Here is a 12,608-nt window from a genome sequence, read left to right as displayed (position 1 = left end):
AGCCAGCGTTGCCAAGGTCAGAACGCATAACATAAAGTGCATTTGCACATAACATCTAACTGTATTCAAAATGAGATATTTAGCAAAAAAATTGATCAATTCAATTGAGCCACCCCGCCGCGCCAAGGCAATCTCATGTGGGGGGTCCTACTCTACGTTTTTAATAAACACTGTGCCATTACGGCCTCCTAGATACATTAAAAGCAAGACCACTTTAAATGCAATCCGTACCTGAGCATTTCTGGATCGCTCCCATGATGCCAGAAAAGGCAAGTGCGGATGAAGGCCAACCAGGTCTGGATACAGACGTGTCAGGTTTTAGCCTCCACACATTTCCTGACCAGCAAGCATAGATGAAGGGCAATGCAGGTTCAGATACAGGTGCACAATTAAATAAAGCTTGGGGCAGGGTGGGGCTGCTGTGTATGTGTGCACAGCAGCCTAGATCCATCACAGTGAACACAGAAAAAATGGCGAACACAACCCAGCGCGCACGGCAACAATGGTGGTCAGCCACATACCAATGTACAAAAAAAGAAAAGAGAAGCCAGCGTTGCCAAGGTCAGAACGCATAACATAAAGTGCATTTGCACATAACATCTAACTGTATTCAAAATGAGATATTTAGCAAAAAAAATTGATCAATTCAATTGAGCCACCCCGCCGCGCCAAGGCAATCTCATGTGGGGGGTCCTACTCTACGTTTTTAATAAACACTGTGCCATTACGGCCTCCTAGATACATTAAAAGCAAGACCACTTTAAATGCAATCCGTACCTGAGCATTTCTGGATCGCTCCCATGATGCCAGAAAAGGCAAGTGCGGATGAAGGCCAACCAGGTCTGAATACAGACGTGTCAGGTTTTAGCACACACACGGCAGCCCCACCCTGCCCCAAGCTTTATTTAATTGTGCACCTGTGTCTGGACCAACATCAACCTTCATCTATGTTTGCTGGTCAGGCAATGTGTGGAGGCCATTCCTGATATGTCTGTGTTCAGACCTGGTTGGCCTTCATCTGCACTTGCTTCATCTGGCCTCATGGGAGCGATCCAGTAATGTTCAGGTACAGATTGCACTTGATGTGGTCATGCTCTAAATGTATTTAGGAGGCCGTAATGGCACAGCATTTATTAAAAATATATAGAGTAGGACCCCCCATATGAGATTGCCTTGGCGCAGCGGGGTGGCTCAATTGAATTGATCAATTTTTTTGCTAAATATCTCATTTTTGAATACAGCTAGACATTATGTGCATATGCACTCCAATTTATGCGTTCTAACCTTAAGCAGTGCTGGCTTCCCCCTCTATTTTCTTGTTGTTGGTTTGTGGCTCACCACCACTGTTGCCGTGCACGCTTGGTTATGTCCGCCATAATTTTTCTGTGTTCATTGTGATGGATTAGGCTGCTGTGCACACACACGGCAGCCCCACCCTGCCCCAAGCTTTATTTAATTGTGCACCTGTGTCTGGACCAACATCGCCCTTCATCTATGTTTGCTGGTCAGGCAATGTGTGGAGGCCATTCCTGATATGTCTGTGTTCAGACCTGGTTGGCCTTCATCTGCACTTGCTTCATCTGGCCTCATGGGAGCAATCCAGTAATGTTCAGGTACAGATTGCACTTGATGTGGTCATGCTCTAAATGTATTTAGGAGGCCGTAATGGCACAGCATTTATTAAAAATATATAGAGTAGGACCCCCCATATGAGATTGCCTTGGCGCGGCGGGGTGGCTCAATTGAATTGATCAATTTTTTTGCTAAATATCTCATTTTTGAATACAGCTAGACATTATGTGCATATGCACTCCAATTTATGCGTTCTAACCTTAAGCAGTGCTGGCTTCCCCCTCTATTTTCTTGCTGTTGGTTTGTGGCTCACCACCACTGTTGCCGTGCACGCTTGGTTATGTCCGCCATAATTTTTCTGTGTTCATTGTGATGGATTAGGCTGCTGTGCACACACATGGCAGCCCCACCCTGCCCCAAGCTTTATTTAATTGTGCACCTGTGTCTGGACCAACATCGCCCTTCATCTATGTTTGCTGGTCAGGCAATGTGTGGAGGCCATTCCTGATATGTCTGTGTTCAGACCTGGTTGGCCTTCATCTGCACTTGCTTCATCTGGCCTCATGGGAGCGATCCAGTAATGTTCAGGTACAGATTGCACTTCATGTGGTCATGCTCTAAATGTATTTAGGAGGCCGTAATGGCACAGCATTTATTAAAAATATATAGAGTAGGACCCCCCATATGAGATTGCCTTGGCGCGGCGGGGTGGCTCAATTGAATTGATCAATTTTTTTGCTAAATATCTCATTTTTGAATACAGCTAGACATTATGTGCATATGCACTCCAATTTATGCGTTCTAACCTTAAGCAGTGCTGGCTTCCCCCTCTATTTTCTTGTTGTTGGTTTGTGGCTCACCACCACAGTTGCCGTGCACACTTGGTTATGTCCGCCATAATTTTTCTGTGTTCATTGTGATGGATTAGGCTGCTGTGCACACACATGGCAGCCCCACCGTGCCCCAAGCTTTATTTAATTGTGCACCTGTGTCTGGACCAACATCGCCCTTCATCTATGTTTGCTGGTCAGGCAATGTGTGGAGGCCATTCCTGATATGTCTGTGTTCAGACCTGGTTGGCCTTCATCTGCACTTGCTTCATCTGGCCTCATGGGAGCGATCCAGTAATGTTCAGGTACAGATTGCACTTGATGTGGTCATGCTCTAAATGTATTTAGGAGGCCGTAATGGCACAGCATTTATTAAAAATATATAGAGTAGGACCCCCCATATGAGATTGCCTTGGCGCGGCGGGGTGGCTCAATTGAATTGATCAATTTTTTTGCTAAATATCTCATTTTTGAATACAGCTAGACATTATGTGCATATGCACTCCAATTTATGCGTTCTAACCTTAAGCAGTGCTGGCTTCCCCCTCTATTTTCTACGTGGATCTAGTGCAGCTCCTAGCGGACATTCCTTGGCGGCTGCTAGAATGACCAGACTTACTGGCTCAGGGGCTGATCTGCCACCCAAACTTAGGGGCCCTGTGTTTGATGGCATGGCCATTGAATCATGGATCCTCACCCAAGCGGGGTTTGGGCGTGAAGTGGTTGCTACAATGGTTAGCGTCCTGAAGCCTACCCCGGCGAGAATTTACCATCACACTTGGAAGGTTTTCTTTGGTTGGTGTCGAGAGTACGAGGTTGCTCCACTGTCTTTTTCAATTCCCAACATCCTTGCCTTTCTTCAGTCAGGCCTAGACTCAGGGTTAACCCCGAGCTCCCTTAAGAGACAGATATCGGCCCTGTCTGTCCTTTTCCAGCGAAGAATCGCTACCAACATGCTGGTCAAGACATTCATTCAAGGGGTCTCACATTTAGTACCCCCTATAGAGTGCCCCTGGACTCCTGGAACCTTAACCTGATCCTGAGTGTCCTGCAGGAAGCTCCTTTTGAGCCGTTACGAGAAATTTCGTTATCGTACCTTTCCAGGAAGGTCGTATTCCTGGTAGCCATAACTTCCATTAAGTGGGTCTTGGAGTTGGCAGCCCTATCTTGTAGAGCATTGTTTCTTACCTTCTACAAGGATAAGGCAGTTCTTAGACCAGCTCCCCCCTTTCTGCCGAAGGTCGTGTCCTCTTTTCACATTAATGAGAACATTGTCCTGCCTTCATTTTGTCCAGCGCCAGTGCAACAGGTGGAAAAGGAGCTCCACACATTGGACCTAGTGAGAGCGCTCAGAAGGTATGTGTCGCGGACAGCACCATTTCGCCAGACAGACACTTTGTTATCCCCGAAGGGCGCAGGAAGGGACTCGCAGCCTCAAAATCGACCATAGCCAGATGGATCTGTCTAACTATTCAAGAGGCTTGCCAGATTAGAGGCGCACCAATTCTGGCAGGGATAAGAGCGCACTCTACTCGGGCAGTGGGTGCCTCTTGGGCGCTTCAGCACCAGGCTTCGGCAGAGCAGGTATGCAAGGCAGCAACCTGGTCCAGCCGGCACACTTTTTCTAAGCATTACAATGTGCATACTCAGGCTTCGTCAGATGCGAACCTGGGTAGAAGAATTCTCCAAGCAGCAGTGGCGCACCTTTAGCAGCTGGTGCATGTGGCTTGGATCGGTGAGTCAATCTCCCACCCAGAGACTGCTTTAGGACGTCCCACAGTACCTGTGTACCCCAATGAGACAAAGGAGAAACATGGATTTTTGTGAGTACTCACCGTAAAATCCTTTTCTCCGAGATGCTCATTGGGGGACACAGCACCCACCCTATTAGCCAGTTGGCTCTTGTTTATTTAATTATTGTTTCCTTTTTAAACTTAGGGTGGTCCTTTTTCAGACATATTCTGCTTGAAGGCTAGATTGCTTTTTGTGTTCTCCTACTGCTATTGCACTAAACTGGTTTCCGCCCGCAATCAGGGTGAGGGTGTATGCGGCGGAGGAGCTAACTTTTTTTGTATACTTAGTGTCAGACTCCAGACGGCAGTAGCATACACCCACAGTACCTGTGTCCCCCAATGAGCGTCTTGGAGAAAAGGATTTTACGGTGAGTACTCACAAAAATCCATGTTTTTACTACACAAAAACAACCATCCGTTGAGTCTTTGAGTTGAGTTTCCATACACCCATGTTGCTCTCAGATGGTGTAGCAAAAATCTGGGACAGATTCCTTTTAAAAATCTGTGTAATGAAGAACAAGCTGTGAGCAAGATCACGCTACTGAATCTACTGTCATCAAATCAGCAAGACCTTCTTTACTGCTCTACAGTCAAAATAGAATAGCATCCCTGAAAAATGTATCCACAACATTAAAACCTTTCCTCGGGCAGTGCTGAAGGCAAAAGTAATCCTACCAGCTATTCTGTAGGGATGTCTAATAAGATGCGAGCGCGGAACAGACAATGAATCTGCTGACTTTTAGTGATATTGAGACACGAGACAATTCAAGAGACCAGGTCTAAAATTCCTAGCATCTTATAGATAGTGCACACATTATTTTAAAAAAAGTGTGCGTGCATGTTTAAATTTTAAGTAAAAATGGTAGATTTTTAAAGAGCGAAGCAGTAATGCCAAAATTACCATCACATGGTTGATCAGACATTACTGTCTCCGGATGATCAATGGCTCTTTATAACCATTCCGTCATAAAAATTGTATTCTGCAGAAATAATTATGCAAAGAATCCGTGACTGCTACTTTTTCACAGATTAACATTTCACACTACAACCTAATATCATTAACCGTGAGACATGGGCTGTTTTGTTAAAGGCAACACATTATACATCATGAAGTAGTTTTCATTACCCATGCCACGTCTTATCGGTAAAGATAATAATATAGAGAAGGAAAGCTGCATATTTGTGGGGAGAGCATTTTATCCAGTTTGCGAGAATATTTTTTCTTTTAGATAACACTAATATGTGTGTGGGGTAGGGGGACTATAACACTTTGATTGTTGCATGCGGCCAGATCTCTTTATAAAGAACCTAATACTTCTTTGCAGTTGAAGGAGAAAGCCTTTCACATTTTTTCCTTTGGCGGATTTACTTGTCCAGTGAAAATGACCGATGAATAAGAAGCTGGCTATCATAAAAGACAGAACTGTGGGGATCCTCATTAATCTGCTAATAGTTTTTTCTGTCATGCCTCTTCAAAGTTTCATGTCTTGCAAAGAATGCATGTCGTGGCAGCAAAGGCAGGCTGGCCTTCCACTCATCACCAACATCAAGGCACATTACAACAAAGCCAGTATGCCCTTTTAAATTGTCTTCTGCTTAACTTAACCATGGCTGGGGTTAACAGCCTTGAAACAGAAGGAAAAAAAAATAATCTGTTTATTTAACTGTACTCACAATCCGAAGAAAGTACAAAAAGCACCTATTTTAGTGAGTAAGTTAACAAATAAGCTTAAGAAAGTTACTAATTCCATGTAGGATTATGCTTGAGTTTAGAAAGAAGAGCGGAGTGTTCCTTAACTAAGTGCCAGCTGTTTAACTGTCATGGCTTCCGTCATGTTATAATCAAGGATTATTATGATAGCCTCTCTGTAGGCTTATGGTGTGTACAAAGTCATGTAAATCTTATAAAAAAGTGAGTGTTCAATGAAGAGGTCATGTTCAATGAAGTGAGAGGAACCATATGGGTGTGCACTTTAAGAAATTATTACAGTATGAATTAATTTAGTGAACTGAAATATTAAAATGCACTAGCAAATCAAATATAGATAGAAAATACTAAGGCATATGGTAGCAGTCCATTTATATATGTATGTCTGTCCACGGAAACCCCCAGCAAGTAGCAACAGCAAACCAGAAGAATTCCAAGGGACTAGATTCAACGCCAGCAAGTTAAAACTTGTTTTTATTGTAGTCCATGTAAAAACATACACAAGTCTAGCCATTCAGTGCATATAAATTATCTTACAGGAACAACAAATTCCCGGAAAGGCATAAGATTAGGTTGACTTGTTTCGAACTTATACGGTTCTTTCTCATCTTATAAGTTGATGCAATTTGAACCTATACAGTTCTTACTCACTTTATGAGTAAGTAACAAATAGGTTCAAAATGAGTGAATGTTTTCTGTGATACTTGGATGTCACGCCAGTATCTGGGTACTCAGATGTGCTCGTTACTTGGTGAGCATTGGGTGGTATTGATTTAAAACTCGAATCCCCGCCCCACATTTTTGACGCCTGTTACACAGCCAATAAGTATGCGGGGATTGCCTCTGCATCACTATAATGCCGTAGCCATCTTGGTAGTGGCGTTACTGTGATTGGCTTGCCGTGTGACATCATCAGGGGTTATAAAAAAACTCAGCACACTAACACCATTGCACAGTTTTGTGACAATTCATATTGGAGGGAGAGAGTGCTTGTCTAGGCCTGTGCGTGCACATTATAATGAAACGGAGTTCTGTAGTGTTGATACTGGTGCTGAAACTGAACCATCATACTAACAACCCTTCTAAGGGCTAATCATTTGCTTTGCTGTTTGTATCACATACATTCTGCATTTAGTCTAGGGAGAGAGAGTTGCAGGAGCAGGGACAGTGGCAGAATACAGTCAGTAGATAGGGATTAGGGCTTTGCAGTCCCTTGCAAAATATATAGCTGCAGTATTTTTTTTGTAGTGTGTAAAAATTAATATATTGTATGATCAGTTAAATATTACATGCTTTGTGTCACATTTTGGTGTTATACAATGCTCCAAAATACTATTTTTTTTTCTAAATTAAGTCTATCACCCATACAGTATTCCGTGGTCTGGGGTACATTACTGTGATATCTATCACTGCAAGAAAGAGTTAAAAAATTTTGCTTGGTTAACGTTCCCACTCATACAGTATTCCATGGTGTGGGGTACATTTTTCTGATATTTAACACTCAAAAAAGTGTATCTTTTTTGGCTGGGTTAAATTTTTTAGCTTGCAGTATTCCGTGGTATGGGGTACATTTATGTGATATCTAACACTACAAAAAATCATTTACAAATTTTTCTGTGTTCACTCACCCATACAATATTCTGTAGTGTGGGGTACATTTCTGAGATAACTAACACTTCCAAAAAGCGATTACATTTTTTCTGGGTTAAATTACTTACACACACAGTATTCCGTGGTCTGCGGTACATTACTGTGATATCAACCACTTCAAAAAAGTGTTCAAAAATTTTGCTGTGTTTAAGTTTCTCAGCTATACAGTATTCCATGGTTTGGGGTACGTTTTTGAAATATATAACACTTAAAAAAAAAAGTAAAATATTTTGCTGGGTTAAATTACTCACCTATACAGTGTCCTGTGGTCTGGAGTACATTATTGTGAAATTTATCACTCCAAAAAAGTGCTAACATTTTTTGCTGTATTCAATTAGTTATCCATAAATGGCAGAGCCACGCGAGACTCCAAAGGGACTGACCGGAGGAATAATGGAACCAGAGAAATCTAGCACAACAACAGAGGTGGCAGAAACCTGTGGTCCAGATACGGATGATTTCCCAGACCACCAAGGTCCAAACTCAGGCCGCATCCTTTCCCGCTGGGGTTCATGCAGACTGCGGATGGGACAGCGAGGATACAGGAACTGGTGAGCAGACTGCGAGGCCTACGCTGGTCGGAAGAGACAAGGAGGCAAGCCAGGACTAGGTCTGGAGAAATGTTATCGGGCCCGCTAGGCTCAAGGTACCTGTAGTTTGCCTCCCTGGGTGTGGTCATTACTTATGGCCATCAGCATAAAAGGGGGTCCATTGAAAAGTTTGGGATCAGTCATCACATCTCGTTCAACCATCTGCAGTAATGACAGAACACTTGCCTCAAAGGTACCAAGAGCTGATGGCTGTAATCAGGGTAATGCTTCTCAAAATGGAGGTGCAACATTGCTGATATGCAGTGGGTGTGATCTCAGAAGGAAGGGAGCAGGATGAACCCTTCTTGAGGAATAAATGGGCCTGGGAGAGGCTCCTTGAGGTGACTCAAGGTAGGACTACTACCATTCCCAAGAGAGTGTACTTTCCTTGGAACTCCCCATCTCCTATGAGGGAACAGCCAATAGTGCAGGTGACACAGGGGGCTGTTGCCCATTTCTATATGTCGGGAGCTCAGGCGCTACCAGAAGCCAGGTCACTTACAGCCCAGGCACTTGGAAATCTAGCTCCAGGAAGATGGTGTATGCAGTCTTCCCAGCCTCCCGAGGAAGGAGAAAAAGAAGCGGACACCTAACAAGGGCTATTGTATTATCTTCCTTATAATTTTATCCTGGCTTTGCATTTTCTGCAAAGCCTTTATGAGTGTAGAAGTACAAAAACTACACTTTCAAAATATTTATTTATTGATTCAGTTAGTCATGTATACAGTTTAGCATGGTTTTTGGTACATTACTATGCTAAAAGTAACCAAAACAGTGATAAAATATTTGGCTGGGTTAGATTTTTCACCCATACACTATAAAGTGGTCTGGAGTACTATTCTTTGATGTATACAGCATACAAAAACTAAAAAATTTTGCTGGGAATAAAGATTGCCGAGTGCAGTGAATACCGGCGGAAGTTAATGAGCAGCCTTGGAAGCAGATGCGGCCGGGAGACAGCGGGACAGGAGGACGCGTCACTGGACAGGTAAGTATAATTATGTTTATTATTAACTTTCTGCTTTTTTTTACAGCTCCCCTGCCCCATGCCATATCTGTAAAGTTCGAGTTCAGGGTTCGGACGCAAGTTCGTGTCATCTTCAACCCCGAACTTGAACTTTACAAAAAAACTAGGGTGAACCCGCCGATCCCAAACATCAGGGAGTTCGCCCATCACTATTTATAACCCTCCAAAAAATTGATCAAAAATGTATTGGTATTATCATGCTCACCCATATAGTATTACATCTTCTTGGGTGCATTTCGGTGGTATCTAACCCTCCCAAAAGTTGTTCAAAAATGTATTGGTATTATATTGCTCATCCATAAAGTATTATGACTTCTTAAGTACATTATGGTCATATCTAACCCCCCCAAGAAATTGTAAAAAAAAGTATCGGTATTATATTGCTCATTTATAGAGTATTACATATTCTTGGGTAAATTTTAGTGGCCTATAGCCCTCAAAACAAGTTTATATTGCTCATCCATAGAGTATTACACCTTCTTGAGTACATTTCAATTGTATCTAAGCCTCCAAAAAATTATTCAAAAACGTATTGGTATTATTTTGCTCATCCATAGAGTTTTATGTTCATGGGCAGATTTTGGTGGTATGTAACCCTTAAAAAATTATCGGTATTATGTCGCTCATCCATAGTTTTTCATGTTCTTGAGCATATTTTGGTGGTATCTAACATTCAAAACAAGTTGTCTAATTTTTTTTGGTATTATATTGTGCATACATACAGTACTACGTATTATGTATTCTTGGGTAAATTTCAGTGTGTATACAGTAACCCTCCAAAAAAAGTCAAATGTATTGGTTTTACATTACTCATCCACAGATTATTATAAGTTTTCGGGTACATTTTGGTGGTATCTAAACCTCCAATACTTTTCCAAAAATTTACCAGTATAATACTGCTCATCTCTAGAGTATTATGTCTTTTTGGGTGCATTTCAGTGGTACCTAACTCTCCCAAGAATTGTTACAAAATTTATCGGTATTATACTGCTCATCCATAGAGAATAGCGTCTTCTTTTTATATATTTCAGTAGTATCTAATCCTTCAAAAAATTGTTTGAAAATGTGTCGGTATTATATTGCTCATCCACAGAGTATTACATGTTCTTTGATAGATTTCGATGAAATATAACCCTCCAAAAAATTGTTAAAAAATGTATCTGTGTTATATTGCTCATCCATATAGTTTTACGTGTTATAATGCTCAAAACAAGTTGTCTAATTTTTTTTGGTATTATATTGGTCATCCATGCAGTATTACAGTGGACCTACACCAGCAGATGACATGGCTCCCCAAACCATAACTGATTGTGGAAACTTCACACTAGACCTTGGAAATCAAGGTTCCAGAGTCTGGAGGAAGAGTGGAGTGGCACACAATCCCAACTGCTTGAGGTCTAGTGTGAAGTTTCCACAATCAGTGATGGTTTGGGGAGCCATGTCATCTGCTGGTATAGGTCTACTGTGTTTTATCAAGACCAAAGACAGCCATCTACCAGGAAATTTTAGAGCACTTCATGCTTCCCTCTGCCGACAAGCTTTTTGGAGATGGAAATTTCATTCTCTAGCAGGACTTGGCACCTGTCTACACTGCCAAAAGTACCAATACCTGGCTTAAAAACAAGAGTATCACTGTGCTTGATTGGCCAGCAAACTCATCCGACCTTAAACCCATAGAGAATTTATGAGATAATGTCAAGAGGAAGATGAGAAACACCAGACCCAACAATGCAGACAAGCTGAAGGCAGCTATCAAAGCAACCTGGTCTTCCATAATACCTCAGCAGTGCCGCAGGCTGTAATTGCATTGATGCAGTAATTGATGAAAAAAGGGCCCCAACCAAGGCCCTTATTGAGTCCACTTCCTAAACATATATTTCAGTAGGCCAACATTTTGGATTTTAAAATAATTTTTCAAGCTGGTGTTATAAAGTATTCTAATTTACTGAGATAATGACTTTTGGGTCTTCATTGGCTGTAAGCCATAATCATCAACATTAACTGAAATAAACACTTGAAATAGATAACTCTGTTTGTAATGACTCTATATAATGTATGAGTTTAACTTTTTGTATTGAAGAGCTGAAATAAATTAACTTTTTGATGGTATTCTAATTTTGTGAGAAGCACTTGTATTACATCACAAATCTCCAACCATACAGTGAACTGTGATTAACCCTTACAAATGTGCAATTGTACCTGGCGACACTTATCCAAATTCCTATTATAGCTTTTCTAACTCAGAGTAAAAACAAGATACACTAGTATGTTCCGAATTCTTCAGCAGCTAAAGAGTTTAGGAAATTTGCATTAATAAATCCATAACTGAGGATTTCAGCAGTAGGGGATTCACTATTCACATCACAAAGAAATCTGAGGATTGAGTAATTATCATTAGTATGTATTGAACCTGATCTTTTTCTCTGTGTGAAACAGTTCACAAATCCATATTAGGTGAGACAGGTGCAGTAAAAACAGGGATATGCAAAGGTTTGATAACTCTATATCAGTTTATATTTGAAATAAAAAAAATCTAAGAGAAGTCAGTATTACTAGAGTTATGGGGTTGTGAGGGATCAACAAAGACAGGCCAAAGAAGAGAGGGGTTCTCTCAAGAGACACATCTCTGGGAATAGCAAACTTCAGTTCCATCTGACATCTGACCACCAGTGAGTGAAGAGGTGGCACAATTTACCCTTTGATGCTCTGGAACTCAATGGGCTTGTTCTGAGACCCTTGGCCTTCTGTATGACAAACCTCACTGTAGCATTTGCAGATGGTAAACTCAGTCTTACTCCAAGAGCAATGTACTACTGAGGAATAATAGACTGATTTTCGGTGCTTGTCCATATACTTACAGTCAAATGACCATGACCTTCACCATCAGTTTCATACTGAACTTTCTGTCCAAGTCAAGGTCATATGAGTACACTTCATTCCTCCTCCTTGACTAGACTGGATCAGTATAGCCACTGTGGTGAGTCTGCTCACCAAATATGTGCCTGCACATGAAAGCTGATGCAAGAGAAATCTCAGTGCCAAGGTGGTTCTGGGAATGCTAGTATAGTTGCACAGGTATTTTCCTCTTTTTCTGTAAAATTATTGCATCCTATTTGTATATCTTACCTTGAAAAATCTGTTTTGCTTAAGGCCTTTATTGATTGTGGTTCCAATGCAAATTTTATTGATGCCAAAGTGGCAAAGATCCTGGTTTATCTTTGCTAAATTGTTTTAATATACAAATTACAGCTATTGACAACAATACACCTCCTATCCAGGTTGTAGTGAAGTATATTATTAAAGGGAATCTGTCATCACCTCATTTTCAGCTTATCAGATAAAAATATCATTGTATTGATTGTTTTCTATACATTTTCCACCTAGTTTTGAATTCCCCTGACTCCCCATGTATCACCCAAATATACCTTTTTTCTTGGG

This window comes from Dendrobates tinctorius, unplaced genomic scaffold, assembly GCF_039654945.1.
Source record: "Dendrobates tinctorius isolate UK_male_01 unplaced genomic scaffold, ASM3965494v1 ptg000111l, whole genome shotgun sequence".
Taxonomy (NCBI): Eukaryota; Metazoa; Chordata; class Amphibia; order Anura; family Dendrobatidae; genus Dendrobates; species Dendrobates tinctorius.
The sequence above is the reverse complement of the archived record's forward strand: the minus strand, read 5'-3'. Positions refer to the sequence as shown.